This window comes from Scyliorhinus canicula, chromosome 11 (genome assembly GCF_902713615.1).
Source record: "Scyliorhinus canicula chromosome 11, sScyCan1.1, whole genome shotgun sequence".
NCBI lineage: Eukaryota > Metazoa > Chordata > Chondrichthyes > Carcharhiniformes > Scyliorhinidae > Scyliorhinus > Scyliorhinus canicula.
In genome coordinates this window covers 84,821,187-84,842,027 of record NC_052156.1, presented here as the reverse complement: position 1 = coordinate 84,842,027, position 20,841 = coordinate 84,821,187, and the positions used below count along the sequence as shown (strand labels likewise).

General features: G+C 47.6%; 1 protein-coding gene across 2 annotated transcripts in view; it reads right to left on the bottom strand.

Moving 5' to 3' along the window:
• The window catches only part of rad54l2 (RAD54 like 2), a 170,865-nt gene that overhangs the window by 143,682 nt on the left and 6,342 nt on the right, over positions 1-20,841 (bottom strand). Inside the window, exon 2 of one of the 2 annotated variants that reach the window (XM_038810813.1) lies at positions 16,615-16,790. The exons of the other annotated variant lie outside the window; for it this stretch is intronic. The gene's annotated coding sequence lies outside the window, so the exon portion shown is untranslated. The remainder of the gene's footprint in view (positions 1-16,614; positions 16,791-20,841) is intronic. 2 annotated transcript variants of the gene reach the window in all.

Sequence of the window (20,841 nt, the reverse complement as noted above, 5' to 3'; positions counted from 1 at the left end):
ATGTAGTTAAATTTTGTCAATCATGTCACACGTCAAATGATAGGGAAACCCCAAGCAGTGATAAAACCAGTGTCCTTAATACCCAATCCAGCATTTGAGGAACCTTTTACGAGAGTCTTAATCGATTGTGCAGAACCGCTTCCTAAAACAAAAAGTGGGAATCAATATCTTTTGACTATAATGGATGTGTCTACTAGGTTTCCAGAGGCCATTCCAGTTCGCAATATTACAGCTAAACAGATTATGGGGGAGTTACTTCAATTCTTTACTACATATCCACCAATCCCTCTCCGAACCCAAACCGTCCGAGCACCTCCCATAGATAGTCCCACTCCACCCGGTCAAAGGCCTTCTCGCCGTCCATTGCCACCACTACCTCCACCTCTCTACCCGCCGGGGGCATCATTATCACATTGAGCAATCTCCTCAGATTGGCCGCCAGCTGCCTACCTTTCACGAACCCCGTTTGATCCTCCCCAATCACCTCCGGTACACAGTCCTCCATTCTACCCGCCAGTACCTTTGCCAGGAGTTTGGCGTCTACATTAATCAGGGAGATTGGCCTGTAGGAACCGCACACCTCCGGGTCTTTACCCCGCTTCAATATCAGAGATATGGTGGCTTGTGACATTGTCGGCGGCAGGGTCCATCTGTCCCTTGCCTCATTGAAAACCCTCGCCAAGACCGGGCCCACCAGCTCAGAGAACCTCCTATAAAACTCTACTGGGTATCCATCCGGCCCCGGGGACTTCCCCGACTGCATGGCCTTTAGGCCCCCCAATACCTCCTCTACTCTAATCGGGGCCCCCAGCTCTTCCACTCGCCCCCCCCCCCCCCCAACTGTTGGGAATTTAACCCGTCCAGAAACCTTTTCATCCCCTCCGGTTCTTCTGGCGGCTCCGAAGTATACAGCTTACGATAGAAGTCCCGGAATACCCTATTCAATTCTGCCGGATCCTCCACTTTGAGCCCCCCCTCGTCCCTCACTCTACTTATTTCCCTGGTCGCCTCCCTCCTCCTGAGTTGCTGCGCTAACAGTCTGCTAGCCTTTTCCCCATGCTCGTACACCACTCCCCTCGCCTTCCTAAGCTGTTCCACGGCCCTGCTCGTGGATAGTGCCCCCAGTTCCGCCTGTAGTCTCTGCCTCTCCCTGAGTAAAACCTCCCCCGGGGACTCCGCGTGCTCTTCATCTATCCGACCCATTTCCCTGACCAATCTATCCATCTCTGCCCGGTCTGCCTTGGCTCTGTGGGCCCCAATTGAAATCAGCTCCCCCCGCACTACTGCCTTTAGCGCCTCCCACAAGGTCACCGCTGAGACCTCCCCAGTGTCATTCACCTGCAGGTAATTTTTTATACATTTCCAAAGCCTCTCGCAGATCCCCTCCTCCGACAGCAGTCCCACATCTAGCCTCCATTGCGGGCGTTGATAGCTCGCTCCCCCGAACTGCAGGTCCACCCAATGCGGGGCATGGTCTGAAATGGTAATTGCTGAGTATTCCGTGTTCTTTACCTCCCCCATACAGTCCCTGCTTAGTACAAAGAAATCTATCCTGGAATATACTTTATGGACGTGCGAGTAAAACGAGTAGCCCCTTCCTGTTGGCTGTCCATCTCTCCAGGGGTCCACTGCCCCCATTTGCTCCATAAACCCTTTCAGCTCCCTTGCCATTGCTGAGAGTCTACCCGTTCTGGGACACGACCGATCCAAAGTCGGGTCAAGGACCATGTTAAAGACCCCTCCCATTATTAGCCTGCGAGAATCCAAGTCCGGGATCTTCCCCAGCGCTCTTTTAATAATAAATCCACGTCATCCCAGTTCGGGGCATATATATTCACCAGCACCACTCTTCTCCCCTCCAGTCTGCCCCGTACCATCAGGTATCTGCCCCCCCTGTCTGCGGATATGCCCTCTGCCTCAAATTGCACGCGCTTGTTGATCATGATTGCCACCCCTCTGGACTTCGAGTCCAAGTCCGAGTGGAAGACCTGGCTAATCCAGCCCTTCCTTAGCCTGGTCTGACACTTTCAGATGTGTCTCCTGCAACATAATTACGTCCGCCCTCAGGGCCCGCAAGTGCGCGAACACCCGCGCCCTCTTAACCGGCCCATTCAGTCCCTTGACGTCCCAGGTGATCAGCCTGGTCGGGGGGCACATCCCACCCCCCCGGTCAGCCATAGCCTTTCTCGGGCCGGCCCCTGACCCGTGCGTCGCGCCATTCCTGGCCCGCCCTTTGGCTGCCTCCACCCTCGACCTCCTTTCCAGTGCCTATTTGAAGTCCCTCTCCCGTCAGCAGAGCAACCCCCCCCCCCCCAACCCCATCCCCCGATACCCCCACCCCTGCCATCTACTGGCTGTAACTCCCCCCCCCCCCATCTGACTCCCTTGACTAGCCAATCTGCTAGCCCGGTGACGCAACACTCCGGCGCCTTCCTGTCTCATTCCCATTGTTTCCCCGTCCTCCTCCCCCCCCCCCCCCCCCCCCCCCCCACTGGGGCAAGCCGGCTCCCGTGTCTTCCGCGAGCTGCACAAAAAGCACAAACCAGCCCAAACAGGAAAAAAAAACACAGAAAAAAAGAGAAAAAGCACATAAATGGCCATGAACAAAGGAAAGAGTCTCAAATGTTCAGCTTGGCCCCTTTGGCCCAGCAAACCGTTGAGCAGTCTAGGCACATTCGGCGTTCCTTCCCACAGAAATCCTCGGGCCCTAACTCGCGTCCTTGGGGCCTCCTTTCGGGACCAGCCCCAGGTCCCTCACAAAATCCATCGCTTCTTCGGGCTCGGAGAAGTAGTGGTGTTGACCCTGGTGCGGGACCCATAGCCGAGCTGGGAACAGCAGACCAAACTTCACGTGCTTCTTGAACAGCACCTCCTTGACATTCTTAAAGGCTGCTCGCCGCCGAGCCACCTCCTGGCTTAGGTCCTGATAAATGCGGAGAACACTGTTGTTCCACGTGCTGCTCCTGGCGCTCATTGCCCACTGCAGCACCCGCTCCTTGTCCATGAACCTGTGGAACCTAATCACCATCGGGCGGGGGGGTCCGCCCGGCCGCCCCTGCCTTGCCTGCACTCTGTGCGCCCCCTCCAGCTCCAGCGGTCGCGAAAAGGCTTCGGCCCCCCATCAGCTGCTTCAGCAGGTCTGCTACAAATGCTGCAGCATCAGCTCCCTCAGCCCCCACCGGGAGGCCGACCATCCTCAGATTGTTCCTGCGGACTCTATTCTCCAGCTCCTCCACTCTGTCCAGCAGTCTTCTCTGCCGCTCTTTCAGGCCGTCAACTTCTAGCGCTGCAACCGTTTGCGCATCCGCCTGCTCCTCCACCGCCTCTCCCAGCTCCTTAACTTTAACATCCTGGGCGTCCAGCCTCTGGTTCAGCTGATCCACCGCTTTCTGGATTGGGTCCAAGCTGTCCCGCTTCAGCGCTTCAAAACTGGACTTCATTACCTGGAGCATGTTATCCAGCGCCAGCTGGATTGCTGAGTCCAGGGTCCGTGTGTCCGCCATCTTAGGTCCCAGGTAATTTTCTTCAGGTCCTTGTCTCTGTCCCTTTTTCTCCTTCTTCTTCTGCCTTCTGGAATCCCGCTGTTCCATGTGCCGCAGCCCGCTCCTCAGCACCTTCGCTGCCGCCTTCCTTCGCCCAGCTCCTTAAATTTTACCTCCTGGGCATCTGAAGTGGGTCCAAGCTGTCCCTCCTCAGCAACTCCAAACTTTTTTTCTTTGTCCTGGAGGAAGGAAGGTCCGTGGGTCCGCCATCTTACCCTTCAGGTCAGTTTCCTCCGTCTCTCTCTCTCTCTTTCTTCCTCTACCTGCTGGCCTCCCACGATTCCATCCGCTGCAGCCCGCTCTCCTCTTCTTTCACGGCAGCCTTTTTGCCGCCCCCGTGGTCCCGCTATCGCGGGGGATCAGCTGTTAAGCCCCGCCGGAGTGAGAGCCCGCCGAATGTGCGGCTCACTCGAACATCGCCGCCACCGGAAGTTCCTCGAGTTAGACAGATTCTTGACTAACAAGTGAGTCAAAGGTTATAGGGAAAATAGTGGAGATGAGGCTACAATTGAGGGACCAAATGGCCTACTCCTGTTCCTTGTTCTTACGTGATGGACAGGATTAGGTTTATATGCACATACGCACATTTCTTTACTGGGCATAAAATACTTGCATATATTTCTGTAGTAAGGAGGGTTTGTGGCGCAGTGGCAGATCCCTACTGCTGGACCAGAAGCTCCAGATAAGAGTCCAATGCCAGGACTTGTTAGTCACTGAAGGAGCATTCATTGCCGTCCAACAGGCGGACACTCAGCTCAGGAATCCTGCCACCCATTCTTCCCCAAAAGAGTAAGTGTGGACGTGAAGATACACTTAAAAAAAAAAACAAATTTCTGTCGTACAATCTCCAATTAATACAGTTTTGAAATTAATTGCTATGTCACATAATTTGGCTGCAATCATATTATTAATGAGAAAACATATCTGTGCAACAAAGCAACATCTCAATGCATCCTGTAATCACCCCACAAACAGTGGCATAGGATACTCAAAAAACTTTCCACCATATCAAAAAAATCCTAAAGCAATGAAACACTAGGTTTCTTGGTTCTGGCAATAAATCACTTGTCCTCATAAGCCACAAGATGTTTTTTTTTTAGAATTTTATAAATTTAGAGTACCCAATTCATTTTTCCAATTTAGGGGCAATTTAGCATGGCCAATCCACCTAGCCTACACATCTTTGGGTTGTGGGGGCGAAACCCACGCAAACACGGGGAGAATGTGCAAACTCCACACTGACAGTGTCCCAGAGCCGGGATCGAACCTGGGACCTCAGCGTCGTGAGGCAGCAGGCAGCAGGGCTAACCCACTGCGCCACCGTGCTGCCCTGGCCACAGGATGGTTAATGAGACATAACAAATAGACACTTTAATTCCAAGACTATATTAAAAATACCTCAAGGTACAGAACAGGAGATGAAGTCTCACTGCAGGATGATGTTCAAATTGTAAAAGAGGAAGGATAAACTAAGAAACCTCAAATATCTGAACAGGTATCTGGATTAGATTGATCCATGAAATACCATTTTATGTCGATTTAAAAACAATTCTAATGTCAGCAACTTGGAATCACTTTGTTTAATCAACAGGAATATGGGGGGGGGGTGTGGAAGAGACAAGCAGGGGTCAAAGAGACGGCAAGAGGGACGAAGAGAGAGAAGACAGCGAGAGGAAGGAGACGGGCAGGGATGGAGGAAGGCGACAGCAGTAGAGAGAGAGCAAGGGAAGGAGGTTGAGGAGAATGGAGCATCAACAGTTGAAATGGAGAGTACAAGTGGAGGATGGCATTTATACGATGCAGAACAAAATGGCATTGAGGACATGCACCACAAGCTACTCTGACTTTGAGGATAATGTCAAGTACCAAGCAGAGATTTGGTATGAAGGGCTTGGAAAGAGTGCCAGATAAAAACAGCGAATGTGGATAGATAGGGGAAGTTGGAATTATTTTCCTTGGAGAAGAGAAGAATAAGAGGAGATTTGATCGAGGTGTTCAAAATGATGAGGGATCTGGACAGAGCAAACAGGGGGAAACTGTTCCCAGTCGAGAAAGGATCGAGAACGTGAGGACACAGATTTAAGGCAAAAGTAGTAATACCACAGAATCCCTACAGTGCAGAAGGTAACCGTTTGCTCCATCAAGTCTGCACCAACCTGCTGAAAGAGCACCCTACCTGATCTCACTCCCTGCAACCCCCACCTAACCCGCATATCTTTGGATATCAAGGGACAATTTAACATGGCCAATCCACCTAACCTGCATATCTTTGCACTGTGGGAGGAAACCAGAGCACCCAGAAGAAACCCACGCAGACATGGGGAGAACATGCAACCTCCAGTCATCCAGGGCTGGAATCGAACCCGGGTCCCTGTCACTCCTGAGGCAGCAGTGCTAGCCACCATGCCACTGTGTCACCCTTTTGTAATAGTGAATGAGAAAAAACTTTTTCCATACAGTGAGTGGTTAGGATCTGGAATCACTGCCCGATTGTGTGGCTGAGGCAGATTCAATCAAGGAATTCAAAAGGGAATTGGATTGTGTGAATAGGAAGAATGTGTAGGTCCATGGGGAGAAGGCTGGTGAGTGGCACAAGGTGAATATTCTTCAGAGAGTCAGCACAGACATAGCAAGCCGAATGGTCTCTTTCTGTGTTGTAACCATTCTGAGATTGTGGGGTCAATTGCACACATCTCTCCAAATGACAAACCGTTCCCAGCAATCAGTGTGTGCTAAAGAATCAATGTCATAATACTGCAAATGGCATGTGTACGTAACAAGAATGTTTCTGAACAGTCAAATTTAGCTAAAACAGCTCAAAACACTGCAATAAAATCAGGCAGCACCTTACTTCAGATCCATTTTTTCACTGCTAAATGGCTTGCATCGCAATACTAACCCCAGCAATTACCTGCTAAAGGAGTCAGAATGGCACACAGTTTGAATCTATCCTTTTGAAAATAATTCAGAGATCCTACTTACAAAAGGACCAGGCACGGTTGCGGGAAAGCGCCCGAAGATATATTACTGTAATAGTCATGTGTTATGCAACACAGGGCAAAATAACAGATTCCCACAGAGAAACACACACTGCCTTCACACCTATTAATCAGATCCCATCACTCAAAACAAAACAATTGCTTTTAAGAAATAAGATCAGTAATTTTCAACTGACAAAACTGCAAGAAATTGCACATTTGCAGCCTTGTCTGCTTTAAGGTTTAACATTGCAGAAAGGAACACTGTCCACTGGAGCCATTAAAATATACAGTTATGATCCTCAAACAATCTTATCAATGCTGCTGGTTGAGTGACTCACTGCCAGGTCCTGTGTTTCTCCCTATACGCTGCCCATGGGCTGTGGGGAAGCAACATCCGTAGTGCCCTGATACAAATACAACCCTGAACAAGATTAAGTTGGAAATGGTTGGACATGAGATCCCTGTCAACTTAACGCGTTTTCACGCTACTAAGAAACAGGAGTCCTCGAATTATTCATCTCTGCTCAGTAACAATAGCCGTCGATTGGACTATCGTATGCCCTCGGGACTATGCACAAATCTAAAAGGTCGATACACAAAATGACACAATGTTAAAATGATACAAGGTTTCAATGAAAAGATTGTAGATAAAACTTTAGCAGCATGATTTCCTGAGGCAAGTGAAAGCCAGCTGCAATGTTCAACAAAAACACCACATGTAGTGCAATAAGTATCGTCTGACTGCGGAGTGAGCAATGATAGGTCCACTCTCAAAGTAAACGGATCAGTAACTCAATATGAGAATAAGGGTCATCCACAGCAGCTTTGGAATAATAATGGATGGAGACCTGGGTGCAGCTTATGCCTGGTTTTGCAATCGGGTTCCTATTGTGTCCCAATGGTGAAGATGAAAATCTAGATCAGATACTCCTCAGATACCACCCAAATGATCCGTTTATCTGGTGGAGAAGAATATTTACATTCTTTCCAGCAGTTTGATTTCTAATTGGCTAATGATAGCAACACCATTAAAACAATGAAGTTGCTTCCTCGGTTTGAAAACTGAGTTCTTAAAAGGAGTTTGCCACTATTGGATGAGAGTTACACACAACAGGGGAAAGATCTGAATTCAGATCATTATTTAGTCATCTACATGTAGGCAATTGTAGCATGATAGACAAAGCAGGAAGCCAGATAATCTACGCACACAAAATAGCACGTCAACTATTATTAGCCAGTCATGGCCTTCAAACAGACGGAAAACTCAATTTCCACCAGGGCAGGGTGAAAATGAAGGATTTAGAGACACTGGTAATCCCCCCTCATTTGGTGCAACCCTTTAAAACCCCGTGCTGGAGGACATTACGGGTGAACCTGGATACCCTATAATCCTTGACAAAGGGGTTGGTTTTGGTGAGTTTCTAGCCTTTCCCTAGATAAAATCAACCTGGACTTTCCAGAAGCCCAAGTACTGGGCCCCACTGGGAGCCCATTAGACTGAGGTAATTATCTCTCATGTGGAAAACAATGGACTCTTTGCGTTTTTAAATTCCCTTCAAACTTGACGGACACCTATAGTGCGACAGCTTTGATCATTTTACCATCAGGTCTCACTAAAGCACTGGCCCAAGTTATGAACTGGGATTTGGGACAGAGTCACTGGCTGTGGGATGGGTCAGAAGTAGAGCTCATTGCCAGCAAAAAAGACTCCAAGAACTTCAGTAACTATATTTAAGGGCGGCACGGTGGCACAGTGGTTAGCACTGCTGCCTACGGCGCCGAGGACCCCGGTTCGATCCCGGCCCAGGTCACTGTGTGGAGTTTGCACATTCTCCCCATGTCTGCGTGGATTTCACCCCACAACCCAAAACTTACCCCTTAATTGGAAAATAGTTGGGTACTCTAAATTTATATTTTAAAAAACTAGTTAAAATGTTTCTATTTTTCTTTGTGAATGTTGACCACTTTCTGTACTTTAAGCTGAAAACAGACAATTTGGGTGGTACCTAGAATCCACTCTGTTGCAAATCTGTCTTTAGTCATTTCAAAGGGCAGATGAATCAAGTCTGACCAGATGGTCACCAAGTGCTAACTACCAAGACCCAGATATGATGGAACTTTTAATATTGACTGACCCGGCCAAAAAAGGAAAACAAAAATCATTATTAGCGACTGACCACCTATCTCAGCCTGGATTCCTACATATAGAAACAATGAAGCAGGAGGGAAGGAGGCCATTCGGCCCTTCAAGCCCGCTCCTGATCATCCAACTCAGTCACCTGTTCCTGCTTTCCCCCCCCCCATATCCTTTGATCCTTTTGCCCCAAGAGTTATAGCTAACTCCTTCATGAAAACTGACAATGTTGGTCTCAACTGCTTTCTGTGGTAGACAATTCAACAGGCTCACTACTCTATGGATGAAGAATTTCTAAATGGTTTAGCCCAGGGATGGACAAACTACAGCCCGCGGGCCGCATGCGGCCCGCCAAAGGTTTTTATGCGGCCCACCAAGATCAAGTCATTTTTTTTAAAAAAAATTTTTTTTTTTTAATTTTTAAATATTTTTTTATAAGATTAATGGGGGGGCTGTTGGGTTACTGGTATAGGGTGGATACATTGACTTGAGTAGGGTGATCATTGCTCGGCACAACATCGAGGGCCGAAGGGCCTGTTCTGTGCTGTACTGTTCTATGTTCTATATGAGGCGCCCAGAATCATAACCGGGTGAAGCACCATTTTTGAAAAGTAGAGAAAAAGAGGGCTAAAGACAGGATGCCGCCGGGGGAAGCGCTGAGGTATATGCCGCACGCTAATTGGTTACAACCGGGACTATTAATTAATATACTATGCGGCCCTTTAAAATTGTGAATTTCTGAATGTGGCCCTTGCACAGAAAAGTTTGCCCACCCCTGGTTTAGCCTGTATCTTAAATGTGGCCCCTGGTTCTGGACTCTTCCAGTCATCGGGAACATCCTTCCTTCATCTACCCTGTCTAGTCCTGTTAGAATTTTATAGGTTTCAAGGAAATCCCCGCTCATTCACTTCAGCAAATATAATCCTCTCTCACTCAATCATGATCATAATGAATGGTGGAGCAGGCTCAAAGAATCAAACGGCCTCCTCCTGCTTCTATTTTCTATGTATGTTTCTATGCAATTTCTCCTCATAGGTCAGTCCCACCATCCCAGAAATCAGTCTGGTAAACCTTTGCTGAACTCTCTATACCAAGAACATCCTTCCTCAGGTAAGGAGATCAAAACTGCACAATACTCTGTATGGTCTCACCAGGACCCTGTATAAATGCAGCAAGACATCCCTGCTCCTGCACTCAAATCCTCTCGCTATGAAGACCAACATACCATTTTCCTTTTTTTTTTAAATAAATCTTTTATTGGGGCATTTATTTATTTATTTTTAATTTAGAGTACCCAATTCATTATTTCCAATTAAGGAGCAATTTAGTGTGACCAATCCAGCTACTCTGCACATCTTTGGGAGACACGGGGAGAATGTGCAAACTCCACACGGACAGTGACCCAACGCTGGGATCGAACCTGGGACCTCAGCGGCGTGAGGCAGCAGTGCTAACCACTGTGCCGCCGTGCTGCCCATATTAAGGCATTTATAAATAAACAAACACAACCAAAACCAAAAAGAGATCAGGAGATCACATCATAACTAAATAAGTAACCAACAAACACAACCCACCCTCCCAGCCATGCTTCCCCCCCCCCCCCCCACATCCCATCTCCCTGCTGACGTAGTTGTCCTGGAAGTCAATAAATGGTTTCCAACTCCAGGCAAACCCTTCCACCGACCCTCTCAAGGTGAACTTAATTTTCTCCAGCCTAAGGAAGTCCATGAGGTCCAACAGGACCTGTCTCCAGGCTACTAGAGAGGCAAAGGCCAGAACGCCAGCCTCTCTCACCCCCTGGACTCCAGGGTCTTCTGACACTCCAAACACTTCCAATTCTGGACTCTGAACCACCTTCACCCTCAGCACTTCCGACATCACGTCAGCAAACCCCTGCCAAAATCCCTCCTACTTCGGACAGGCCCAAAACATGTGGGCATGGTTCGCGCCACCCGCCCCCACCTACTCTCCACCCTTCAAAGAACCTACTCATTCTGGCCATCATAATGTGTGCCCTGTGGATTAATTTAAATTGAATGAGACTCAGCCTGGTGCACGAAGAGGACGCATTCACCCTCCTCAGAGCCTCCTCCCATAACCCAGCCTCCAATTCTCCCACCAGTTCCTCCTCCCACTTCTGCTTAACCACACCTATCAGGGTGCCCTCCCAATCCATTCATTCTTTATATATCTGACACCCTGCCCTCACCAACCTGTTTCGACAGCACCTTATCCTGCAACCCCAGGGACAGATGATCAGGAAAGGACGGCACCTGTTTTCTCATGTAGTTTCGCATCTCAGGACTCAGGACCCGTTTCCGCCAGGCAATTCATACTCTTCTACCGGTCCCTCCAAGCTTGGGAGGCTGCCCCCCCCCCCCCCCCGGCCCAAAGGCCTGCTCCACATCCATCGCGACCAACACCTCCAAATTCCATCTCTCCGAGAGCATCATTATACATAGATACATAGGAGATATGAACAGGAGGCGGCCTTTTGGCCCTTCGAGCCTGCTCCGCCATTCATCATGATCATGGCTGATCGTCCAACTCAATAGCTGAATCCTCCTTTCTCCAGTCTTTGATCCCATTCTCCCCAAGTGCTATATCCAGCCACCTCTTGAATATACGCAAAGTTTTATCAACTACATCCTGTGGCAATGAATTCCACAGACTCACCACTGTGTGAAGAAACGTCTCCTTATCTCTGTCCGAAATGGTTTACCCCGATTCCTCAGACTGGGACCCCATAACCATCGGATTAGGATGGTTAACAGACACCTGATTTTAGCCGACATATGTCTCCCTTTCACAAACCCCATCTGGTCCACCCCTATCGCACCCAGTACACAGTTCCCAATCCGCGAGGCAAAAATCTTAGCCAACAACTTAGCATCAACATTCAACACTGATACTGGACAGTAGGGCCCACACTGCTCCAAGTCCTTATCTTTCTTCAGGATCAGAGATATTCAGGCCTGCGATAACATTAGGGGGGGGGGGGGGGGGGGGGGGGGGGGGGGGGGGGGGGAGGGGAAGAGGGGAGAGAGAGAGAGAGAGAGAGAGAGAGAGAGAGAGAGAGAGAGAGGGAGAGAAAAAGAGTTCCCCCTTCTCCCTCAGCTTATTAAATGCCCTTACAAGCAGGTCTCCTGAAAACATTTTATAAAATGTTACTGGAAAGCCACTGTTTTGTTATGCTCTTGATGTAGCATAAGCTGCTTCCTTGATGTACACTGACAAAGGAAGGTTCAGACTTGGAGATAGCTTTAACACATTTATTAAACTGTTAATGATTCTCCTACTTGGATTCGACTCTCCTGTTAATCCTGCTGTAGCTACTCAGACTACCTAACCAGTCTGTTACAATCCACGTGGTGGGTGTGATGTGTTTCAATCAACCCTAGCTGTACTCACTAAGTGTCTCCACTGGAAAGAGAAAGATCATTATGTGCTGTGTCCTTTTATATGGGTTGGTGTAATGCCCCACTGTGGTAGTGTCACCTGTGTGTATATTGAATGCCCATTGGTCTTGCCCTATCTTACTGACCTATTGGTTGAATGTCTGTGTGTCATGTCCCTGGTGCTCCCTCTAGTGTTTATCTTGTCTAAGTGTATTTACATTAACCCCTTGTATAATTACAGTGATGCAAACCACCCAGCCACCTGGGCCCGAGGCCTTCCCTGCCTGCGTTGCCCCATGCCCTCTGTCATCTCCACCAGTCCAATGGGTGCTCCCAGGCCCTCTGCCAGGCCCTGCTCTACCTTGGGGAATTCCAGCCAGTCCAAAAACTACCGCATTCCCTCACACAACCCCCCCCCCAGTCAGGGGCTCCGCTTTATAAAGCCTCCTGTAGAACTCCTCAAATACCTCATTCACCCCCACCGGGCCCAATATTACTCCACCCTTACCATCTTTCACCCTACCAATCGCCCTCGCCGCCTGCTGCTTTCTGAGCTGGTCCTATTAACCTCCTCCCCGTACTCTTACACTGCCTGCCCCCCCCCCCCCCCCCCCACTCCCCTCCGCAACTGCCCCACTGCCTTCCTTAAGGATACCAGCCCAAACTCTATCTGGAGCTTCTGCTCTTCTGCCTCTCCTTCAACAATCCCACCTCAGAGTACCTCCTATTACACACAAAATCCTGTGCACCAACCCTGCCATCTCTGCTTGCTCCCCCTTCTCCCTGTGCACCAGAATCAATATAAACTCACCTCTCATCACTGCCTTGAGTGACTCCCACAGTATGGTGGCCAAAAACTCACCAGCTGACACGCCTCCTCCTCCGCTAGTAATCTAAAATACAGCTTCAACTGAGGGCTCTGCTGCACCAACCCCCACCCCGATCAACTCGCAAGTCCACCAAATGCGGCGCATGGTCTGAGACCACGATCGCCGAGTATCCCGAGTCCACCATCCCGCCAGCAGCGATTTATACCAACCACAAAAAAAGTCAATTCACGTGTAAACCCTGTGCACATGGGACACAGTGCAAAGTATAAAAACTCCTTCGCCCTCAGCTTCCCAAACCTCCACGGGTCCACTCCCACCCCCCCCCCACCCCCCCCCCCCCCCCCCCATGCGCTCCATAAACTCCTTCAGCTCCGTCGATCCTCTCCCCAACTTCGGGCACGACTGGTCCAACCCCGGATCAATGACCGTGTTAAAGTCCCCATCCATAATCAGCCAGTGCGAGTCCAGGTCAGGGATCTTCCCCAATACTTGCATCACAAACTCCACATCACCCCAGTTTGAAGCATAAACATTTACCAGGATCACTGGCATCCTCTCCAACTTCTCACTTATTGCAAACCTTTCCCCTCCTCAGCCGCCCCCCCCCCCCCCCCCCCCCCTCGCCAAATCAGCCACTATATTCCCCACTTCCTCAAAGGCCAGGCGGTATTGACCAGCATCACCAGTCCACGCGTCTTCATATCTAACCCCAAATGGAAAACTTGCCCTATCCACCATTCCCTTAGCTTCGTCTGGTCCCCGATCCCAAATGTGTTTCCTGTAAAAAAGGCCACACCCGTCTTCAAACTCCTCAGATGCACGAAAATACACGACCATTTAACCCCCTCACGTTCCATGTGACCAGCCTGGTCGGAGAGCGATCAGCCTAGTCGGAGGTGCACTCACCTCCCGTTTCATTGAAACATTCATCTACATACCCCTCCTCCACAGTTGAATGTCCTCCATTACCTGCCAGTCAGTTGTCTCTCAAAAACTCCATTGCCTCCTCTGGTGCTCCAAAGTAGTGCTCCTTGTTAAGAGTCACCCAGAGGCGGGCCGAACATCCCGAACTTCACTCCCTTTTTAAAGAGAACAGCCTTCACCTGGTTAAACCCAGCCCTCCTCTTCACCAGATCCGCGCCCAGGTCCTGATTTACTCGTAGCTCACTCCACTCCCAGGTGCATCTCCTCATCTACCTCGCACATCTCAATCTTTTCTTGTCAAGGAACTTGTGAAGAAGCACCACCATTTTCCTCGGCACTCATTCGCCTGCGGCCTCCTCATCAGCACGCTGTGCGCTTGGTCGACCTGCAGGGGCCGGTCAAAGGCCCCCTTTCCCACCAGCTTTTCCAGCATTCTGGTCACATACTTGGCAGCATCCGTTCCCTCGATGCCTTCAGGCATCCCTACAATTTTCACGTTCTGCCTCCGGGAGCAGTTCTCAAGATCCTCCACCTTCTCCTGTCGCCGCTTCTGGGTCTCCCACATTACTCCCACCGCGGCCGCCAATGAAGCCAACTGCTCCACATGCTCCTCCACTTTCCGGGTAGCTTGGCCCTGGGACTCCAGCCTCTACTCCACTCGATCGGTTCCTGACTTCATCAGATCTGCAGCCTTGACTCGTTCCTCAAGGGCCTCTCTCATCTGCTGGCTGAATTTCCCGTTTAAGTCATCCACCAGCTGGTCCATCGACAGTGCAGGCCCTCTACCCTCCACCATCTTAAGCTGTGGCGTACCAAGGTTCTCCTGCTCCACATGTTCGACCCACTTCTGGTCCGTGAAGCCATCCACCAGTGGAGTCAGACTTCCCTCTGGCCAGGCCTACACATTCTGCAGCCATACATCCACCATCCGAACAGTGAAAAGGTCCGGAGAAAAAAAAACAGCCTTGAGCGAGAGCTGCCAGATGTGCAACCGCTCACACCATGGCCTCCACAAGAAATCTCTACATTTGCCTTCTCTACCGCTGCTGCACCTGCATGCTTACTTTCACAGGGGTTTCATTGCACATTCCCCTCTCTCATTCTTTAGCCATTCGGATATAATCTGCCTTCCTGTTTTGCCTACCAAAGTGGATAACCTCATTTATCCACATTATACTTAGGGCAGCATGGTGGCGCAGCCGTTAGCACCGCTGTCTCACGGCACCGAGGTCCCAGGTTCAATCGCGGCTCTGGGTCACTGTCCGTGTGGAGTTTGCACATTTTCCCCGTGTTTGCATGGGTTTTGCCCCCACATCCCAAAGATGCGCAGTAGGTAGATTGGCCACACTAAATTGCCCCTTAATTGGAAAAAATGAATTGGATACTCTAAATTTATTTTTTAAAAAGCACTGCTGTCTCACGGCGGCGGCAACCCAGGTTTGACCCTGGCCCCAGGTCATTGCCCATGTGAAGTTTGCACATTCTCCACGCGTTTGCGTGGATCTCACCCCCACAACCCAAAGAGATGTGCAGGGTCGGTGAATTGGCCACGCTAAATTGTCCCTCAATTGGAAAGAAGATTGGGTACACAATTTTTTTTTTTTTAAATCCACATTATTCTGCATCTGCCATGCATTTTCCCACTCACCCAACTTGTCCAAATCACACTGAAAAAACTCTACATCCTCCTCACATCTCACACTCCCACCCAGCTTTGTCATCTGCAAATTTGTCAAAAGCTTTTTAACGTCCAAATAAAGTACATCCAATGGCTCCCCCTCGTCAACTCTACCAGTTACATCTGCAAGAATTGCAATACTTTGTTAAGCAGGATTTCCCTTCCATTAATCCATACTGACTCTACACAATTTTGCCACTGTTTTCTAAGTGCTCTGCTATTAATTTTTTTTTAAATGGACATTTCCCCCAATACCGATGGCAGACTGACTGGTCTATAATTCCATGTTTTCTCTCTAATCCATTCTGAAATAGTGGGGTTACATTAGCTACCCCTCCAACCTGTAGGAACTATTCCAGAGTCTACAGAATATTGGAAAATGAATACCGATGCAGCCACTATTTCTAGGGCCACTTTCTTATGTACTCTGGGATGTACGTTATCAGACCCTGGGGATTCATCAGCCTTCCAGTCCATCAATTTCCTGAACACCATTTCCCTACTGATACTGATTTCCTCGAGTTCATCCCCCTTACTGAACCACATGTTCCCCAATATTTTGGGTACTTCACCCGTGTCCTCCTTTGTGAAGACTGAACCAAAGAACGTATTTAATTTGTCAGCCATTTCTTTTTTCCCCATTATAAATTCCCCTGTTTCTGACCATCAGGAACCTACATTTGTCTTAATCAATCGTTTTCTCTTCACATACCCCACAAACTTACTCTGTGTATACTATTTTTCCCTTCGAAACCAATCCCTTTGACCTTCTTTGATATCTATCATTATCAGACAAGAAGGCCACAGATGTAAATAACGCACAAGGAATAAACAAGACAACCATCGTAAATAATGGCACCCAAATTTGAACAGGAGTCACTGTGCAAATTTTCATTCAAATTTTTGTCTCAGAACTCTTTGCAAGGTATCTTTTCCTGACCTCGGTATAAATGTTGCAGGGTTTGATACCAATTACTCGATTACTTCCTCAGGAACAGGTCAGAATTGAAGATTTACCTTGGCTCCTTGCCCATCACGATTGTTCACAACATCCATTTATACTGCCCACTGGCAGGTTGCAATTTCAAGAGACAGTAAAGCTTAAATCCACGTTCAATAGAACTCACCACGACTTTTGCTCAATTCTGTCCAAGTTCAATATCGACCGTGTATTCTTATCCTTTTTATGGCTCAGCATTCAAATTCTCCATTCATTTTCTATCGTTGGTTATTTCTTGCTCAAATTATTTTCATCAGAACCATCAGTCGAACATTAGCCAATCTATGGGAGTAGGACTGCAACCTGGCAGATGAGACATTGTACAACACTCTTTCACAATATGCTGACATTATCCCCTTGCATTGAACTGCTCAGATCTATTTGTAGACCTCCACATTATGATTTCTGTGGCAGCTATGGAGTGGTACAGGTGCTTACTTGATCAACAGGAACATTTTCTTGATGCACGCCATTCCACAACATCTATGTCATTTGACAATTAACAGTCCAATAGTGAAACATCCACACAAATCATCACTTGAACCAAGAAAAATAATTCTGACTGTGGGCAGCATGCGAGTGAGGCACTGGTTGCTAATGGAAGGAGGAGCAACAATTTGAAGTGATGATCTAGATATATCACACCGTATTAAAGGGCATTAATGGTTATTCACGCTCTAATACAATTCATTTTGGTTAAAGTTCCATTTGTGCTTGAATATACAAATAGCATCAATAGACGCAAGCACCTCCCAGTCAAAGATCATGAGTCTCTATTAGTGCCAGAATACACCTTCTGTGCAGCAACACAAAATATTTTCCAGCTGCTTCAAGTCAGACACAAAGTGTCTGTAAGGTCTTTGAATTATTGCAACTCACTTTCCCACATAATTGCCTATCCCTGTGTATGCACACTACTCAATATTTTCAAACGGAATACCTGATATGAAGATTAATACAAATAGAAGGGGTCCCTGGACTGAAACCCCCAGGAGGCTCCTCCTGATCTCAACAAACAATTAGAGCTATTAGTATATAAACTCCCACTATTCAGTGGGTAATTAATAATGCATTTTACAGCTTCTACCTGGATCCCAAGGGCTTCTGCTGTTGTCGCTGGGTCTCCTGACGAGTCTTACCAGGTACTTTCTGAAAATCAAGAGATATTCGCCTCGCTTCTCTCACCCACAAATGCTCCAATATATTTTTCAGCTCTCTCCTGCCTTTCGGAAGTGTCACATCAGCTCAGAAGGACACCCTTCATTCAAAAAAAAAGCTAATTGCCTTCCTCAATCTTAGCACATTCCCCAGTGTGGTTTGATGCCATGAGCATCATTCCAAGCCAATGTGGAAGGCATTTTACGTTGATGGAAACTATGACAGCAGAAACCAGCCTCTACGAGACAGTGGCTTTGGTTAGCAACTCGCACATGAGCAGGACTGTGTCCTCATGCCCACCCTCCCCTGGACCTCACCCAGGAGCAGAACTCTGGCAGGTGTTGCAGCACAGATCAGGGATTAAACTGGTGTTTATTGTTACACATCTGTAAGAAATTATGCCACCGGCATCAATAGAAACAGCTTGCACTTTTTCAAATCTTCCTTCGTACTTGTAGTTCCCCATATCCACGTGAAGCTGGATTGCCTCTTTTCTGTTGCCTCAAAATCCTTCCTGCCGAATGCAAAACTGTATATAGCACTTCATCCACGATGCATTTACTCGCCGAGCCATCAGGCAGCAATGTTATTTCTTTAAGTCAGCTGAGCACCAACAGAAGCAGGCAGCTTTCTGCAAGAATCTGATCACTTGCTACATTGCTAATCAGATATCTCCAACAAAGTGCCGGCCTTCAGCTGCTAAAATGGAGTGGGGTGTGTGTGTGTGTCAGCAGCCTGCTCCTTTAAGACCAGCCTTGTCAGATCTAGAGGTCAAGTAGAGGTGAAGCAGTGTTATTCAGGAGCATTTCTTTAGATTGGAAGCTATTTGAACCCCAGCTCCTGTCTCGAAGAAATAGGTTAGCAAAGTCAGATTAAACCAACAGGAAATGGTTGACTATTTAAAGAAAAATGTTCAGCTGCGATTCTTTGCGGATTTATGAAAGAAGGTACTCTCACCTCAGTCAGAGGTTGAGGATTGAAATCTCAATCCTGTCTAGCACTATGGATGTGCAGCACTGTCAGAAGTGCAGTCTTTCAGAGGAGTTGATAGACCAAGTGGTCAGCCCAAGTGGTTGTAAAAGATCCCAGTTTAGTATTCAAAGGACAGGAGAGCTCTTCAACATCACTTAAAATGGTTATCCAGTAATTTATCTCATTGCAGATTGTTGGGCTTGCTGTTTTTCTTATGAATTTAGAGTGCCCAATTATTTTTTTTCAATTAAGGACCAATCAATTTAACCTGCACATCTTTTGGGTTGTGGGGGTGAAACCCATGCAGACAGGGGGAGATGCTTGTTGTTTTTTCGTTGGATATCTTGGTGCTTTATAAATGAAAATCATGTGTATGAATATATTGCGACAATTAAGGCTCAAAACTGACGTAAACTTTGCTTGATGCTGAAATAGGTGAAATATAAAAATATATGAAAGGGAATAACGTGAAAGGTGTGACTAATCTGCACTATTCAATTTAAAACTCAGTGAACCAGTTTAAAACCAGCTCTTTACACAACACCGCCAAGAATTCTGACAAACATCTGTCTCTTCCTGCCAAATGATAATTCTCTTCATTACAAATATATATACTCAACACACAAAATATTCTTTGCCAACTTTTGAAATGGTTTAATGTTCTTGATTAGGGAGCTAACTCAGTGATATAATTCTTGGAAAATTAATAGTTGTAGTGAAGACGGGACACCATTCAAACAATGGCAACTCATAGCACAGGAGGCCATTCAGCCCATCATGCTTGTGCTGGCTCATGAAGCTATGCACTTAGTCTCATTCCCCCGCTCTTTCCCCGTAACTCTGTAATAATTTATTTTTACCATTAAGTATTTAGCTAATTTTTTTAAATCTTTCCAATTAAGAGGCAACTCAGTCTGGCCAATCCACCTATCCTGCACATCTTTGTGGAGGTGAGACCAATGCAGACATGGGGAGAATGTGGAAACTCCACACGGATGGTGACCCCAGGGCCGGGATCGAACCTCAGTGCCGTGAGGCAACAGTGCTAACCACAGCCGCCGTGCCGCCTCAGCCAATTCTTTTAAAAGTCATTATTGAATTTGCTTCCGCTACCTTTCAAGACAGTGCATTCCATAAACAATCTAGGACGTAGCAATTAGGACCTGCCAAAATCAAGATACTTAAGGCACTTCAATATTTACAGAGAATAACTGTCCCTTTAACCAGCTACTTGGAACATTGGGCTCCAGTTTGATAAATGAAAAAATAAATAAAAATGAAATGAAAAATTGCTTATTGTCACGAGTAGGCTTCAAATGAAGTTACTGTGAAAAGCCCCTAGTCGCAACATTCCGGCGCCTGTTCGGGGAGGCTGGTACGGGAATTGAACCCGCGCTGCTGGCCTGCCTTGGTCTGCTTTAAAAGCCAGCTATTTAGCTCTGTGCTAAACTGACCCCGTAAATGCAAAGTTCACATTAACCAACTCAAAAGAGGTGTAACGCAAGTACCTTTAAGAAATAGACATTTATGTAATGTACCTTTAAGAAAATAGTGATATCAGAGAGTGGGTGGAGCCGAGTTCAGCCATTTTGAGGTTAGTTCTGGGCTTTTAGTTTCAGTTTGAGAGCGCACCTGGGAGTCTCTGTGTTTTGCTGAGAACTGCAGGAAGAAACACCGAGCTGGTCTGTTGATGTCTGCAAATCCAAAGACTATAAATATATTGAATGTAACCTCATGTCTGTTTTTGAAGGTTTGTTAAGTCTTTTGGATGTGTAAAGGAACAGTTTGCAGGATTGGGTAGTGTTGTATTATTTTCGGGGTTATCTTTGAAGTAAGATCCAATGTTTATTTAAAAGGTTAATTTGAGTTCATGGAATAAACATTGTTTTGTTTTAAAAACCAAGTGTCCATAATTGTAATACTATGGGGAACAAGCCGTGTGCTTCAAAAGCAACAATCCATTAAAGGTGGGGTTGATTGAACTTCATGATACATTTTGGGGTTCTGAAAACACCTCTCCCATAACAGAGAACTGTGAATTTCGGGATGTTCAGCTGTTGATCGCAAAACAGAGATTTCCTGCAAGAAGCCTGTTACCTGCAAGGTCAAGCTGCCTGTCATTTCCAGACAAAGTGCATTCACCAAATGTGACCATTGTGTTCCGGTCGGAGGGGGTGGGGGTGGGGGTGGGGGTGGGGGTGGGGGTGGGGGTGGGGGTGGGGGG